Source organism: Mytilus californianus, unplaced genomic scaffold, assembly GCF_021869535.1.
Source record: "Mytilus californianus isolate M0D057914Y unplaced genomic scaffold, xbMytCali1.0.p SCAF_11, whole genome shotgun sequence".
In the NCBI taxonomy this organism is placed as follows: domain Eukaryota; kingdom Metazoa; phylum Mollusca; class Bivalvia; order Mytilida; family Mytilidae; genus Mytilus; species Mytilus californianus.
In genome coordinates, this window is record NW_026262593.1 from 6,716,643 (window position 1) to 6,735,520 (window position 18,878).

Below are 18,878 nucleotides of genomic sequence, written 5' to 3' on the forward strand. Positions count from 1 at the left end.
CCACCAAAAACTAGGGGTGATCTCAGGTGCTCCGGAAGGGTAAGCAGATCCTGCTCCACATGTGGCACCCGTCGAGTTGCTTATGTTATTACAAATCCGGTAAATAGTCTCATTCGGTAAGTCACATTCGTGAAAAGGAAAGGGTAATGTAGTTACGACATAAGGAACATATCCGATATCATCTGTGAAACGGTTATTCCATAACGGTCAACCAACTCGTGATGGCGTCCGTAAAATTTACGAAGGGATGACTTCAACTTCACCATTTGGAACTCTTGGTTTAATAGCTTCCTTATGAGCAGCAATCCTCTATCAAGGAAATCATGATAGGAAACACAAGCCCGGGAATATCGTATCAATTGGGAGATATATACTCCGTATGCAGGCGCTGCTGGAATGTTGCTACATAGAAATGGAAAGTTCACAATTGGGAAGCTGAAATCATCTCTTTTATCGTAAAGTTTTGTTTTCAACCGACCCTCATTGTCAATTTCTAGATGTAAGTCAAGATATGAGGCAGACTTAACTGTATCTGTAGTATCCTTTATCTCTAGTTCGATGGGATAGATTCGTTCAACATAGTCACCAAATTTTGTATTATTTAGTGAGAGAACATCATCTATATAGCGGAACGTAGAGTTAAAGGATATTGCTAACTTCTTATCTCTCTTCCTAAGAAGCTCCTGTATGAAGTCAGCCTCATACTAATAAAGAAACAAGTCGGCAAGAAGAGGGGCACAATTGGTTCCCATGGGAATTCCGACAGTCTGTTGAAAAACACGTCCTCCAAACATAACAAATATGTTGTCAATCAAGAAATCAAGCATCTTGATAATGTCAATTTCAGAGAATTTTTTGTTTGAATCAGAGTGATTCTTTACAAAGTAGGATTTATAACGTAGAAACTGTAATGCCTGTAATGGAATAGACATTCAGAAATTATTTTTATTTTCACGAATCTGGGGACTCAATCACGATTTGGTTCAAATACCTTCATATGTTCACATTTTTATTGATATTTCAGTCAAAATTCGTCCATGTGACAAAAACTACAAAATCTGTCAAGTTATTTTACGAATAAACCATGTTGTATAACAGATTTAATTTAATTTTTATCTATGTCATATATCAAATCTACTCAAGGATTTAACAGGCAAATTATTATTATTTGGGCAAAAGATTCCTATCCTAAAACCGTTAAAAATAATTGCTCTCTGTTATGATGTGTTTTTGTTAAAGAGAGGCGAAAAATACCAAAGGGATATTCAAACTCAAAAGTCAATAACAAACTGACAATGACATGGCAAAATACGAAAAACAACGAAATTGTTTGATACAGTGGTGATTTTTTAAATTCAGGTTTTTTTTTCAACCCCAGGGAAGTGTGATCTTTTTATAAGCAGTATATACACTTATTCATATTTAATAAAGAAGTCCTCTTTTTTGTTATGTCAAGGAATAAACCAATAATCACAAACTAAATCCAAGGAATTTGTTCTTGCTATTTATTTTCTAAGTTTTGACATTTGCAATTTTTGTTTGATGACGTTTTGTTCTCAGTTTATCGATTAAACAAAGATTCATAATGTTAACACTTTGGTGTGAGGAAGTAAATCGTATAAAAAGGGCGACCAGTCAAAAGGGGAATAATGTAAGCTTTAACTGTCAAATACAGAAGGTCAAATTTAAACTTATTCTAAACAGTCATTTAAACTGCAGAACAAGACTTTGTACCATGGGATCAGCATCATCAGTTAGTAGTGAACAATCATATGACAAAATAGTCAACGTATTTCAAGCTATACAAAAAAATAAATTCAAAGCTGCAAAGAAAATTATGTCCTCAGGGGTAGAAATTAACTGCATAAATTATGTTGGAGCAACACCTTTGATCGAGACATGTCGAAGTCGTCATCTACCTGCAACAGAAATACGAAGGAAAGAGTTCGTTCAATTTTTGATAGACTTGGGATGTGACGTAAAACGGAATGATATTCATGGTTGGACAGCTGTTTTGTATGCAGAGGAAAATGGACATGAATCTATCGTCGAAATGCTCGAAACCTGTGAAATTAAGAAGAAAAAAATAACAAGAGGTAAATATTAATAATGTTTGCCGTAACATATTTTGCATGGGCCAATAATTGTTTTTAATAGAGAGGCAAATATTCATAAAATTGTTTATTGTATTTTGTGTTTATAATTTAACATGAAGTTAGAGAACAAATTTGAGTTCAACCTCATCATAACAAATGCAACATGCATGACATAGTATTTTATATTATACCAATAAAAAAAAAACAATTGGAATTGATAAGATAAATTAGAAGAACCAACGCGCTTTCATATTCTTGAAATATAAAAAAAGTAACATCAAAATAATGATCAAAGTGGGACAAAATATTTGGTGTGAATCTGAAATCTGTTTGAAGAAGTCCATAGAGAGTCAGCAAAAATAATTTAACCGTTCCCTTGATCAAAATAAACACTTTACCCCGAACCTATCAAGAGGCGACACAGATTATTGAAATATATTAAAACTTTCTTTATGCAGTTTATCACAAAAGGCTTATGAACTAGAAAACCACAACCCTAAACGATATAAAAATAAACATTCTATCATAAATACATATATTTATATAAAAACTTCTGCGCCAAAATATATTCTGTTAGTCGTTATGCTTTTTTTAATTTTATTTATTTTTCTATTTTTTAGAACAATTTCCACATGAATTAGAAACTATTTTTGAGGAAGAGTAAGAGTTTGTAGCAAAAAGCATGATCAAGGAACCAAATATACTACTTCTACGAAACCTACTATAATAATATGACCAAGATAAACTAATACTACAAAACTAACTAATCATACAAAACCTGATAGAGTAATGCAGATGATAGCAGGTCATCAGTGTGTGCATACACTTTCATTTAAATGCTTGAGATCATAGACATGAATAAAAGTGACGAATGTCCGCAATACGTATAACGTGAAGAAACTGCAAATGTATTTACGGAATGGAACTTATTAGTGCGGATTTCAAGGTTTTAAGAAATTTATAATTTTTATAACAATATTATAAAAAATTCTAGTTATATTTTTATAAATAAAATGAGCTGTCAGGTAGGAGGCAATATAATCACTTGTATTTCATTACTTTCCTTCCCTTTCACCAATGCGAATATTTTGAAGTCTTCGTCATATATAGGATGTAAAGAGAGATCTCAAATTTCATATTATACTTTAATCAGGTTGTTTAATCCGGTTTTCGAAGCAAAACTGTCATTGTAGTCTGTTCAATTATAAAACAAAACAAAATTGTTTATTTGAAAGAAGAGGAATATACCATCGGGAGATTAACACACGACGAAAGACAACCAAGCATTGAAAAAAATTAACAATAAACAACATGAAACAAACAAAAGTCTAAAAACACTACATAACAAAATAAAAACTGTTCGTCACAACCCGAAAAACCGAGGATGGTCACAGAAGCTCTGGAAGGATCGTCAGATCCTGATACACATGTGACACCCATCGTATTACTCTTTAATAAGCTTTAATAAGTCAAATTCATTGATAAGACCTTTCACCATAAATGATTGATAAACGTCTGTTGTTTAAACCTAAAACATCACCAATTAAACAAACCATCGTTACATAAACTCATCATAGAATGAATTATCTAATCCTACGGCTTTACCAAATTATTATCATTATCATCATCATCGTCGTCGTCCGCGTCGTAATCCTCCTCCTCCTCATATTGTTATGTATTTCGAAGGAGTAAAATTGGAAAAGTTGATGCTTTTAACTGAAGGCGCTATTGACACGCCAAATAATGTTGAATACGTCTTTCGCGTCAATCTAAACATCACTCTTAAAATTTCTTTTTTGTTAACATAATGTTTTTTATACACTCGAAGGGTTTGATATGTGTGCACCCACATTGATTACATAAACATCGGGACATGAATGCTAATTAATTATTTAACATACAAACTGCCAATAAAAACGGAAATCTGCCAGTAAGATCGACTTAAGGAAAAATGTATGCTGCTTAACGCCAAGCATAATTGTAACAACCCGGGGGAAAGGCATTGACTAGCGATGGTAATCATTTACTTTAAAACCCACTGTTAAAATGTAGAGTAGTGTCGTACAATGTATGCCACGCGCAGTAATTCGAGTTTTCCATCGTCAACTACTCATTTTTGATCAGTAACATGATTATTATCTGATTCTTTTGGGTTACCATATAAGATGTTGGTACTATCTTTGTGAGATTCTCAATTGTTACAAACATTAAAAGTACAAATGTTCTCATAACGTAGAAAGTACACCAGGTCTATATTGGAATAGACCGACAGAAATTGTATTTAATTTCACAAATATGGGGTCTCCATCACGACTTGGTTCATTTACCTTCATATGTTTAAATCTTATTTGATATGTCAGAACTTCATAATTTGTCAAGTCATTTTACGAGAGGACATGCTGCTCACAAGGAAGCTATTAAACCAAGAGCTCCAAGTGTGAAGTTGGAATCATCCCTTCGTAAATTTTACGGACACCATCACGAGTTGGTTGACCGTTATGGAATATCCGTTTCACTGATGATAGCGGATATGTTCCAATTGTCGTAACTACAATCCCGTCCCCTTTTCCAGAATTTGACCTACCAAATTGGAATTATAACTGGGTTTGTAATAACATGTCTAACACGACGGGTGCCACAAGTGGAGCAGAATCTTCCTGAGTACCTTAGATCACCCCACGTGTTTAGTGGGGATCCTGTTGCTCAGTCTTTATTTTTCTATGTTGTGTTTTGTGTACTGTTGTTTGTCTGTTTGTTTTGTTTTTTTAGCCATGGCGTTGTCAGTTTATTTCGACTTATGCGTTTGAATGTTCCTTTGGTATCTTTCGCCTCTCTTTTGTGGTAACGTGAGGAAAATTGTAGTTGATGACCCGTAATGGTATCCAAAAGATTTATTAGCTTTTTGAAAGAAATTTTACTGAACTGGAATGTCCTTAACACTGTCACTAATGACCCTGATGAAGAGATGATTATACAATCCACTTAGCTAAACAATAACTTGACAATAAAATAATGAAACTCTTTTCTACCAAAGTTGGTGTGAATCAGGAGTTTTCTTTATAGGTGATTTATTTGATGAGAACAGTGATTTTTTTACCTTGCAGGTATTCCGCAGAAAATGTAACCTTAATAGTAATTTCCTGGAATACATTCTTTTCTTCAAATGATACCGAAAGATTGGAAAGTTCTAATCACTGTTTCAGAAAAAATAACATGCATATCAAATCAAAAATTTTAATTCATTAAAAACAATAAAAAGTCATATCAATTCTTTTATCAAAAAAGTCTTGCCAAGGTATACAGAACGTCTTACAAAGCAAGAAGAAAAACATGTGTAAAGAACGGAGCAGTTATATAGAAAATTAGGATCTCATTTATAGTTTACCCTTTTGTTGTACTAAAAACAACAAATTTAGTATGTTCCAATTTAAAAATTTGCATAGAATTCTTGCTACAAATGCACTATTGCATACATGTTTAAAAAATTTCACTGTTCTGGTTAAATATACAGGTCCGTTAAATATGATTAAAAGTACCTACCAAATAGAAAGAAATATCTACCTTCTTTTACAGATCACAAAAACCAATAAAGAAATTTGAGAGTAAATGGAAATTTATTAAAAATTTAGTTTATATGTGAGGGGAGATCTATTATTTTGTACTCATTTAAGACATTTTAATAATCTATGTAGAATTAATAAGATGTTGATGCATATCACAATTGGACAGTGGTTTGTGTGGATCATTACATTGCTTTGATCTTGTTATATATAAAAATAAGGAGAATTGGTATGATTGCCAATGAGACAACTATCCACCAAAGTTCAAATGTGGATGTAAGCAATTATAGGCACCCGTACGGACTTCAACAATGAGAAAAACCCATACCGTTTGGTCGGTTATAAAAGGCCCCGACATGAAAAAGTAGTGCAGTCGAAGAATTCTAATAAAAGCTGTAATTAACTGGCCCGAGAACAAAGTTATTTCGTTGTGTATTTCTTTAAGACAATAAATTCAAATAAAAAAAAATCGCTCCTGCTCTATCTCAAAAACATTTTAATAGTTCTGACTACAACTATGAACAATTTCATGTTAAGTAGATCTATAATTGAGTATGACAGGTACAGACAGAGTAAAGGAATAGGTCCACGAAGGGTTACAACGGCCCTGTCTCAGAAATTGACGAAATTACTGCAGAAGGATCACTAACTATTGTAGTTCATAATATGATAACCGTTCGACTTGTAACTGTGCTTGTAAGATTTTCCTGGGCATCAGAAAAGACCAAGGTAGAATGGTATTTAAGCCATTTGCGCGTAACGTTAAAATTGTTTTCATTAACGTTGTAGTAACTTTCTAATCATTTTATCACACGAATTATTTTACAAAATGTTCTTTGAATCTCGTCCATATATCTTGGTTTTTTTTAACTCTTTTAACAGAAACTTACTAATATTAAGGTTTAAGCTGCACATTAGCGCTTCAATTAAATTTTGTATAAGTGGCCCGAATACTCGTTTTCTGCATTGATATTCACGAAATAGAAATTGCAGAGACCATGTAAATAAACATCATTCTATAGCATAGATTAAATTAAAAGTCATAAAGGATTTTAAACCATAAGCAATGAATGCCTTCTATTGGGCAGAAGGAATTTCGATTGAAAGCTGTAAAATATCTTGGCGAGCGAAGTACAGTTGTAAAAAATGTATGAGGATAGTTGATTACCCCACATCATTTTATTTGTACATGGAAAGAAAACCCGTGATTCTCTTCAACACAGAAAAGTTTATTTTCTAGTAAAGAAGTAAAAGATGAAAACTCAGATAAAGATAAACAATGTGTATAGACAGTACATAGCATTACATGTACTTCAATAATCATAGAACACATTATAATTGTACAAAAGTCATCACACACCAGAACCACACGTGCACTCATAAACATCATTCTCATTCAGGAGGATTACATGCTTACTCTCAAATCAACATTCAGAATTAAACATTTGAATGAACATATAATACTGCCATTCATACGTCACTGACCACGTTACATAGTACTGCTCTCTGTTATTGCACCTAAAGCGCATGCAATATGCAGTCACCTGTAAAAATTGAAATATAATTCATTCAAATTGTTCAATGAATCCTTTTTATATTTTCCCAGAACATTTTTACTAAACAAAGTAATAGATAAAGGCAGTGGCTATTTTGCGCCGCCAAAACTGAAAATATGCTATTTTGCCAACTCTCGGTAAGCGGAAGCCAGCATGCCAGTAAAAACGATTTTGTTTACCGATATGCAATTCAAAACTGACTATTATTTCAAAAGCAATTTTAATTTAAACATTTTTCTTTTTTTTGAAGCTATGTGATTGATTTTTTTAGACTGTATATATAACGTTTTTATCAATCTATATGCTATGAGATTTTTATCTTTCTTTTTTTTTTACAGCATAGTTTAAAATTTTGAGATTTTATTCTTATGCATACATGTATCATTAGACTGATTTTAGAAGTAATTTCAACTACATGTTTTGATATGATTTCATTGCTACAATTGAATGCTCAATAGTTTTTATTTTTATTCCTTTTAACAAATTCTTATTTTCACTTGGACTCATAAATGTTTTTAAACGATTAAATGTATCTCAAATATTGTGACACTTATCTTATTCAAATATATATCGAATAATAATTTGATTCTTATATGTTGACAATGCACATTTTCGTAGAATTTTCCTAAAGTAAGTATTTAAATTCACTCTTTACAATGAACCGGCAAAATAACAAATTCACTATATTGACGGTGCCGGTAAAATAGCCATTGCTATCGAAATATGTTATTTTGCTTGTTTTAATTAATATATTTTAATCAAAGGCGACAAAATAGCATATTTCCTATTTTGCCGGCGCCGGCAAAATAGCCACTGCCTAGTTAAAAAAACTCGGACAGAATACTCCGACTTTTGCATGTTTCTATCAATTACGTTTTAAAAGAACAAATACTTTTATTATTTTATGATTCATGTTTCCGTTAAAGGGGCATTAGCTAAAAGATATAGAAGAAAAAAAAAGATTTTGTTTTGTTCAATCATTTATGAAAGTGAAATAGTGAGATAATTATTCGCATTTAGCAGCCAGTTTGGTGCAGTTTTGTCAAAATAAGCAAAGAAACATCGCTAATGAATTAATCACTTGCAAGTGGATAATTGGACCTCATTAAATCCGTATTCATGTGAACTTCAATTGAACCCCTTAGCTAGAGATGGGCTACGCATGAACTAGGCGTGTTCAACTATTAAAAGAAATGTCAACATTGGAAGTGAAACAAGGGTAAACCATTTGGTTGACTGATTCAATCCACACAAACTCATTCTTATATAGGTAAAAACGATTATTAACATATTGATTTAACCTATATTATGAAATCAAACAGACCAAGAAAAATTCAATTGCACGAGTTCGCTATCCATTTATATCTATGTTTATATTTATATCTGGTTATTTGACCGTCGGCAGTCTTCGGAAGGTTGCCTCGATGGTTGATTAGATGGCGTCTAGACTAAAATACACACAAAATGCTGATACATACTATCGAGTCTATGCATCGTAAATTGTTTATTCTATACTTTTTTTAGTTTGGATATACGGTTTAGTATATTATAAGTCGAATATAAGAATTTGAGTCAAATCGGTGAACATAAATTTGACAGCTAATGCCCCTCTAAATTTAAAATTTAAATTCTTTTTTAAGGTTTTCACAATTGTCAATTTATTCTTAATTAGTTTTTATCTTGTAATATAATAGTCTTGCTCGTGGTTTTAGTGTTCCTGTATTCCCCATACAACTATCATTCTTATCTGGAAAAAAGTTCGAGTGTACTTTGTTATTATTCTTATTATCATTTGGTCAAATTAAACAGATTCATGCCTCAATCGGTATGAAATTAAGAAGATGTGATATTGCGAAGAAGACAACTTTCAACCAGATACCGAATGACATGCATGGATTCATTTTTAAACAAATAGAAATGCATGAATATCAGTTTTTTTTTATTTGGCGTTGATTGTAACGATATAAGTGTATGTAAGCTGCGTCCATTCAAGTAATGTATTATCTTTAACTATAAATAATATGCAAGATCAATTATTTTCGTCTATATATTGTTTTCTTTTAAGTGAAATGAAATGTGAACTATTTCTCATGGATATGTTATATTAACCTGTGAAAATGTTTTAAGTGTTTTCAAAAAGTTTGTTTAGTTACAAAAAAGTACGATATAAACAAATAGGTTTCAAAAAGATGAGCAAGAGGAATACTGAGATAAACGCCAATGTGACAGTAACCTAACAATGATGAAACTAATATTCTATTCTTCAACTACACTGTGCTCACTGTCACTTTCGTCTATGGCATGTGGGATGAATGCTGTATCTTCAAGAGAAGCTCCTTAATTCTGGACTCTATGTGTGATGTCCAGATTATGTCTTGTATACTCTAGATACCAGAGTATAGAGACAATGTGCGCAAATTAACATGTTCTCGTCCGGAATATGCATCTAAACTTGCCGCTGGATGTTAAAAAGTCATCCATCATCATGAGAAAAACAACTCATGTATTAAAATGGTGTGTTTCTTTCATATTCCATAATCTTTGTTTTTTCTTTTTTCCCAAAAAGTGAAATAATAGACGCGCAAATATCTGCTCAAAAGATTTTAAAGTCTTTTACCATTTATTTAATTATGTTTAAAGTCAATATTGTACTGAAGTTTTAGAGGAGATATGATTGATAGTTATTGGACGAACGTCCAGTGGCAAGTACTTCATACTTATTCATGACGGATTTTAGAGAATTCATTTCAAACAGGAAACAAGAAATTGCATGTTGTCATTGAAAATAAGAGAAAAGTCTATAAAGGGGAGGTGATAATAAAGAATCATAAGACCAATAAAATCATACAGCACCATGAGCATATAGAGGCGACAAAAAGACAAACAACAATAACAAAATATAAAAACATGTAACTATAGATTGAACACGAAACTGAGGCCACCACAAAACCGAAAAAATCAGAAATATAAAGATATTTCATAGATAATTTATTCATAGTAAGCAGCCATTTTTGTTGGTTGCTTGTAGCATAGTCTCACCCAAATTTAAAAGAGACCATCAAAAAGGGACCAAATAAACATTGTTCTTGTATGCATTCTGACCAGTTATGCACGCTATCCCGTGTGAATATCGGATATTTAATTTAAGTTACCCAAGCTATATCATTGTGTAGGATAGTTTTGTTTCATTTTTATTTCAGTATTCATTGCAAACAAATATTTGTTCTGGTTGAATGTCACGAACAGTATACACCTTGCCCTCTCATGGCGTCGTTATTTTTATTCTAGTTAAAAGCTTATTTAACCACAGTGCAATATATATGTTTGATATCAAAATTCTCACGTCGTTTCTTCTTATGTACTACTATTTGCAATGTATGTTATAGATCATAGTTCTGTAATTTATTTACACCATCTGTATTAATTATTTAGAATGTTAACTTGGCATGCAATACTTGATAGAAAATGCGGACGTGAAAGAAAGCACTTAATGAAAGTGTCAACATGAGATTACATTCCACGGAGGTTACATTTCGACGATTTCGTCTAAATAAAACAAAATACGTGTATCTAAATGGAAATTTGTATTAAATTTTAATGTTGACACCAATATCGATCTGCTGGATGTAGAATTTTACGGAGAAAAACTACGGCTCTAATTCAAAACTGTCATATTTTTGTTTACATAGCACATACCGGGCTAATTATTACAAAATAACGTGGAAATGAACTTTAAAATAATTTGCAAATTCACAATTTTCTTCTTTTTTTAATTTTTTTTGAATAAAAAATAATTAATTATAGAATTTATTACTATTTATAGCAATTGTACAAGTTCTTGGTACAGTTATTTCGTCACAGAATCTATCGTACCTTAGAAATGGCGGCGTTGAATCAGGATTTGCTTGTTAGCAAAAGTTTAATTTTCGATGTGGCCACAGGCCTCGACCACGCTAAATATTGTTGCAAACTGAGTCAAGGTGTCAACCAATCAAAATTAGAGTAAAATTACTTTGGTCGAGGCCTGTGGCCAATGCGAAATTTAACCAGGAAGTGTGAAATTTAAGAATTTTGACATTTTCAGCGTTCCGGTTTGATTCCGGGTATTACGTCACATAAATGACGTCACAAAAATACGATTTTATACTTCAATAACAAATAACGATATACGTAGACATGTTTTAGCTATAAAGGATCCACCTTATTTCTTTTTTAATTTTGTCACCTCACAGGGCCAATATCGGCACTTCGTGGCCATACTCCTTTTGACCTTATTAAACTAAACCGAATCACTACTTTACCTAAAAGTACATCACCCACAGTTATTCAAAAACATAAATTGTCATACGAGTACTTTATATTTTCTGCATAAAATATAAAGAAATAAATTTAGAAAGTGTATGAACAAAACTTAGCAAGTGATATACTGTCCATAATAGGGACTATATTTGTAGACAACAAAAATCAAAGGACGATAACTATGTCATCGGACCAACTGCCCGAAGTTAAGACATGGGTAAAACATAACAAATATATAACAAACAAAGGGCAAGAACAGTAAATATAAGAATACTTCGTAAAACCATAGAAGGGGGCAAATTTGATAACCTATATGTATAGTTATGTATATATATATGTGTGTGTTTTTGTTTTATTGCATTGTGATTGTCTACCCTTGAGTATGGTTGTTATTTACTTTGTACTTCTATCCAACATGTCCTGTCTAACCCTAACATGTTATTGATCACTAGTGGCTTCTCCTGGTGTCTTCCATGTTCGATGTCATATTATTGACAGAGATACATGTGGTAAGAGGAGTAGGCCAATGCCATCATTAACCTTTCTAGGTTTTCGTGTATTTTATACCAGGGTTATAAAAGATGGGTTTGTTCAAGTAGATAATTACCATATATGCATAAAAGTCGGATAAGTTACATTGTAGCTTTAGACTACTATAGAAAAATTCAACATTAATACTTATATTATAGATTATGACTATATAGATATAGGAAGATGTGGTACGAGTGCCAATGAGACAACTCTCCATCCAAGTAACAATTTATAAAAGTAAACCATTATAGGTCAAGGTACGGCCTTCAACACGGAGCATTGGCTCACACCGAACAGCAAGCTATAAAGGGCCCCAAAAAATTACTAGTGTAAAACCATTCAAATGGGAAAACCAACGGTCTAATCTATATAAAAACGAGAAACGAGAAACATGTATGAACTACATAAACAGACGACAACTACTGTACATCAGATTTCTGACTTAAGACAGGTGCAAACTTTTGCAGCGATATTAAACGTTTAAATGATACCAAATCTTCTCCCTTTTCTGAAACAATAGTATAACGTAACAACATAGAAAGACACACTATAAAATATAAATTGGAAGGCTTAACTCAATCAAAAAACGTAAATTAACACACAATGAACGAATAAATTTGATCTGTGATACCTGAATGCAAATACATAGTTAATAAAAATTATAAGGGATAAATAATTAAGGTCAAAAGTAAATAAACAGGTTTAAACAAAGTTAAAGTATAATACCACTGTGAAATGTTAAACAATATTTAGAAAATCATCACTTTTGAAAAAACTTGCGTCATTTTATACACAGGTAAATGAAAATAATTTTGTGCAAGAATTTAAGGAGAAATGAAATAATTTTGATGTTCATAGTACGAAGAAGTGAAAATTTGTAGTAATACCAAATAATCTGGTATATAGACAAGATCCATGTTAACATTAAATAACAAAAAAAGCATTACAAATAGTATCAACAGGTCAAATTAAAAAGAAAGTACGATTTGAGAGTACTCGCAGTTACTGACAGCTAGTTAAAAGCCAAAACAATTAATAATAAAACACCATCCATCAGAGACTGAAATCAACTAAAACATATCCCAGGGATTTAGTATTTTAACGTCATGAACAGTCAAAGAAGACATGACTTGTGCAATGCCAAAAATAAATGTATCGACAGGTAGTAGGATAGTTAGGAGTGACTTCTTTATAGATAAAAATGAACGTGTGTGTGTCTCTATACATCCCGTTTGAAAAGAAAATACAAATTTAGTTATGTTTTAATTTGCTAATGACAAAATCGATATTAGTGCCAATGTCAACTATATTCAGAGATCTAATTACAACATTGGTACGATAACCCTTAATAATAAGTTTGTTTAAAGGTTCGATGATATATATATATGTAGGTATCTCAATGCTTGGGGTTCTTTAAAATAAAATAAAAAATAACCAAAAAAAAGTCATTTTACGAATAAAAATGTTGGATTACAAGATGTCATTTTTGTTTTATGTAATAGATTAAATATACTGAAGTCTTAACAGACAAATAATTATAACAAAAGGTTCCTATCCTAATTCCGTTGAAAAGAATAACGCTCTGTTATGATGTGTATTTTGAAATTGTTTGATACATTATTGTTTTTGAAATTCAGATTTTTCAACCTCAGAGAAGTGTGATATTCTTATAAGCGGTATTTACACTAATTTATATTTCATAAAGCAGTCTTCTTTTTTGTTTTGTCAAGGAATTAAATGATAATTGCAAATAAAATCTGAGGACTTGGTTCTTGCTATTTTGTTATAAGTTTTGACATTTGCAATTTTTGTTGGATGACGTTTTGCGCTCAAATCGTCGATTCAACAAACAATCACACCGTTTAAACGTAGGTGTGAGGAAATTAAATCGTATAAAAGGCTGTCTACTCGACAAAGAAACAATAGAAGCTTTAACTGTCAGATACAGAAGGACAATATTAAACTACAATATTCTAAACAGTTGTTTAAACTGCAGAACAAGACCTAGTACCATGGGATCAGCATCATCAGTCAGTAGTGAACAATCATACGACAAAATAATCAACGTATTTCAAGCTATACAACAAAACAAGAAAAAAAAACCAATTGAAATGCATAAGATACATTTGAAGAACCATCGCGGTTTCAAATTTTTCAAATACTAAAACAAAACACCAAGATACTTATTAAATGCAGACAAAATATTTGGTGTGAAATTGAAATCTGTTTGAAGTCAATAGAGAGTCAGCAAAACAAATCAATCGTAACCTTAATCAAAATAAACACTATACCCCGAGCCTATCTACAGACGACATCGATTATTGAATGACATTAGAACTTTCTAAATGCAATTTATCACAAAAGTGTATGAACTAGAAAACCACAACCCTTAAAAATCTAAAGATTATCATTCTTTTACAAATACGTATGTAAAAGAATCTGCACCAAAATACATTCTGTTGGTCAATTAAGCTTTTTTTTAATTATATTTGTTTTTTTCTGTTTTTTATATCAGTTTCCACATGAATTAGCAACTATTTTTGAGGAAGAGTAAGAGTTTGCAGAAGGCATCACCATGAACAAGATACCAGATAAACTACTTCTACGAAACCTACTATAACATGACCAAGATAAACTACTACTACGAAACCTGCTGATCACACAAAACCTGATAGAGTAATACAAATGAATAATATCACAGTTTACCAAATTGGGCATACACTTTCATTGAAATGCTTAAATTCATAGCCATGAATAGTAGTCAAGTATTTCCGCGATACGCATAAGGTGAAGATACTGCAGATATTTTTACGGAATGGAACTTATTAGTGCGGACTTCAAGGTTTTAGGATATTGATAATTTTTATTATAATATAAAAATTTATAGTTATATTTTTATGAATAAAATGAGCTGTCAGGTATGACGCAATAGAAACACATGTATATTACTTTCCTTCCCTTTCACCTATGCGAATATTTTGAAGTCTTCGTCATTTATAACATGTATAGAAAGATTCCAAATTTCATATTATGCTTCACTCAAGTTGTTTATTCAAGGTTTTCGAAACAAACCTGCTACTTTAGTCTGTTTAATTATAAAACAAAATAACATGGTTTATCTTAAAGAAACAGAACATACTAACATGAAATTCACACTCATAAGTCGAAGAAAGACATGCAAAACCATGACAAAAAACCAACAAAACATAACACGAGACAAACAAAAGTCTAAAAACACTACATAAAAAACTAAACTAAAGATTGTGCAAAACAAACCCCCAAAAACCCGGAGATGGTCACACAAGTTCTGGTATGATCAACACATCCTACTACACATGTGACCCTGTCGGTGTACAATTTAATAAGCAATGGTAAATCAAATCCATTGATAAGACTGTTTACTATAACGGATTGATAAAGGTTTGATGCTTACACCTAAATTATTACTAATTAAACAAACTGTCGTTATATAAACTCAAAATTAATATTGTTTGGTTTCTTGATACATACTAGTTTTGTCTTAATTTTGTAAAATCGCATTACTTTGCAACTAAGTCATGGCTAAAAAAGAAAAAGACCAACAGACAAACAAAAGTACAGAAACACATCATAGAAAACTACAGACTGAGCAAACGAACCCCACCAAAAACTTCTTTTCTCATGTTAGATACTCTCATTATAGCAATTATAATTCTTATTACCCTAAAGTGTGTCCTAAATATACACCTAGCAATCGTCAAGTTTCATAGCAACAGCTATATAGATATTGACATTTTAACATGAATATGCAAATTTGTTTTTCATGTTTCCTTGTATCTTATATTTTGTCACACAATTTTTTCTGGCAACCATGTTTCTTCATCAATGTAACACCTATATTTAACCAATCGTCAGCCTACTAACCGAAAACCTAGCACTGGTGAAAAATGCTTAGCTACAAATTATAAATAAAAAACTGAACGTGTCTATAAATACACGTGTTGCATCGATATTTAAAGACCAAACTGTTGTTAAGCACCCACCCTACCTCCATGACAAATATGTTGCTGTCCTTGCGGATAAAGCCCCAAACAACATCGTTTTTGTGTGTAAATCACATAACATAAACTGCTTGATAAAGGAATTAGGTATTGGCAATTCACATGGAAACTCAACATGTACCCCAACGATACCAAGGGTGTAATCCTGAATAATCATAGGTCTGTTCTGTTTCATTGGAATTCTAAACAAAGATGAAGAACAGGGTCTCCCTTCACTGTATTGAACTTCTAAATTACATACGTGTAGTTACAAACAACGTTATATTACTTGGCCTTTCAAGTGCTCCACAAATCCTCTTTCTAAAATATTAGTATCAATCAGCAATCAAAGCCGGCATTCAAAGTCATTGTGAAACTAAGTGCTCTAGATGCGACGTGAATCAGATGCGGAAACTTAAAACTTTAAACAATCTGTTATAGTACATATAATCTTAGTCTCTTTCCTCTTGAGTAATATTAAAATATTTTTTCACAAGTTTTCTCTATTGCAAACTAAAAGATAAATTGAAAGAACTGCTCCTTTGTCTCATTTAAAATAATGGCCAACATAGATACAAGTACTTTGTCGTAGGGAGGAATACATTGTTTTTTGTAAAAAAATCACTTTGATTGAAAAAAAAAATCTCTGAAACTGACCTAATGAAGATGTTTGATGTCTTGATTGACAACATCTTTGCAACGTTTGGAGGTTGTTTTTTCAATAACCATCGGCATTCACATGCAAACCAAATGTGCTCCTCTTCTTGCGGACTTTTTCGTCTCACTAAATAATTAAAAGTTTGGTGACTATTTTAACGTGTCTATCCCATCAAACTTAAAATAAAGATTACAACAGATACAGTTACATTATTGAAGGTCTGCCCCGTATTCTTGACTTACATCAAGAAATGGACAACGAGGGTCGGCTGAGAACAAAACTTACGACAAAAAGATGATTTCAGCTTCAAAACTGTGAATATTCCATTTCTATGTAGCAAACGTCCGGCTAGGCCTGGTTGTGATGCATACAATTTCCAGTTGATACAATATCCTAGAGCTTGCATTTCGTATCATGTTTTACTTACTAGAGAGTTGCTGCGTACATGAAAGCTATTAAATCAGGAATTAGTGGTGAAGTTGAAATCATCCTTTCGAAAATTTTACGGACGCCATCAGGAGTTAGTTGACCATTAGGGAATATCTGTTTCACAGATGACGACGGGTATGTTCCAATTGTCATAACCACAATTCCGTCCTCATTGGACACCAGAGGGTTTTTTACAGTGTTTCCATTTTGTTTACCTTTGTATGTATATCTTACTTAGTTTGTATTTTATCGAGAAAATTTATACTATATACGATATGTACTATGAACTACAAAACTTTTTTATCGGCGTCTTTGACAATTTACTATCAACGACAAAACAATTAAGTTGGCGTCTTTGTTCAATTTACTATCAACTAAAACACCTTTTTGTTGGCAACTTTGTTAAATATATTTGTAAATTTGTTTATTATTTCAGTCAGTTGTGGTGTTTTGTATGTATGTTTACACAGTTTTAGCTGCTGGATCCCAATTATTGTCACATTAACCTATAATGTCTGTTTGGGCTACTCACCCAATTTTGTCAATATAACGTAGCAATCAACAACAGTTCGGTACTTTTGTTTAACACTTTCCTCGAATGAAACCTACCACATTTGACCTAGCACCGGGTTTATACTTACATGAATAACACGAAGGGTGCCACATGTGGAGCATGATCTGCTTACCCTTCCAGAGCACCTGAGATTATCCCCGGTTTTTTTATTGTGTCCGTGTTGCTCAATCATTAGTTTTCTGTGTTGTGATTGCGTACTGTTGGTTGTATTTTCGTGTTTTTTTATTTTTTGCCATGGTATTGTCAGTTTTTGTTTTCAATTATCAATTAATGATATGGGTGGTTGCGGTCAAAATCCTACCTTCGAAGGACATGATGCACTTCTTAGTTCGTGTTATGACAATTTAGTTTTTTTTTCTGTGGTAGAGGAAAAACATCAGACCTCATGCAGAGATGCTGATGACGTGTGCACATTTGTTGGTAAACATCTGAATATCTTAATTGCAATCTGATATCCTTGAACTTATATATAAAAACAACTGCGTATTATGTGACAGAACAGGCTTCCGGTAGGTATGATCATTTAAACGGTAACAATCGAATTATATGGTTTGCATATTGATAAAAGATACAAATAATATACAATATATATATATAAATAAGAAGATGTGGTATGAGTGCCAACGAGACAATTCTCCATCCAAGTCACAATGTATGAAAAGTTAACAATTATAGGTCAAAGTACGGCCTTCAACACGGAGCCTTGACTCACACCGAACAGCATGCTATAAAGGGCCCCAAAGTGACTAGTGTAAAACAATTCAAACAGGAAAATCAACGGTCTAATCAATATAAAAAACGAGAAACGAGAAACACCTATGAACCACACCAACAAGCAACAACCACTGAACAACAGGCTCTTGACTTAGGACAGGTTCATAAAAATGCAGCGGGTTTAAACGTCTTAACAGGCGCCAACCTTCACCCTAACCTGAGACAGTAGTGTAACATTACAACATATAAAGACACACTAATGAATAACAATTGAAATGAATTAACTCGATCAAAAAGACATTTAAACAAACACAAGTAAACATACACTAAACAAATAAGTTCGATCTATGACACAATATAAATACAATATTAAAACGTAGGTGCCTTTATAACATAGACGTTACAGGTAGTAATAAAAAAGATGTAGGAACAGTGTTAAAAA

At 32.2% G+C, this 18,878-nt stretch overlaps 1 long non-coding RNA gene across 1 annotated transcript in view; it reads left to right on the top strand.

Moving 5' to 3' along the window:
* LOC127719456 (uncharacterized) overlaps positions 1-14,883 on the top strand; it is a 96,293-nt gene extending 81,410 nt beyond the window's left edge. Inside the window, exon 3 of the long non-coding RNA XR_007990315.1 lies at positions 14,610-14,883. This is a non-coding gene — a long non-coding RNA (uncharacterized LOC127719456). The remainder of the gene's footprint in view (positions 1-14,609) is intronic.
* The last annotated feature ends 3,995 nt before the right edge of the window (positions 14,884-18,878 follow it).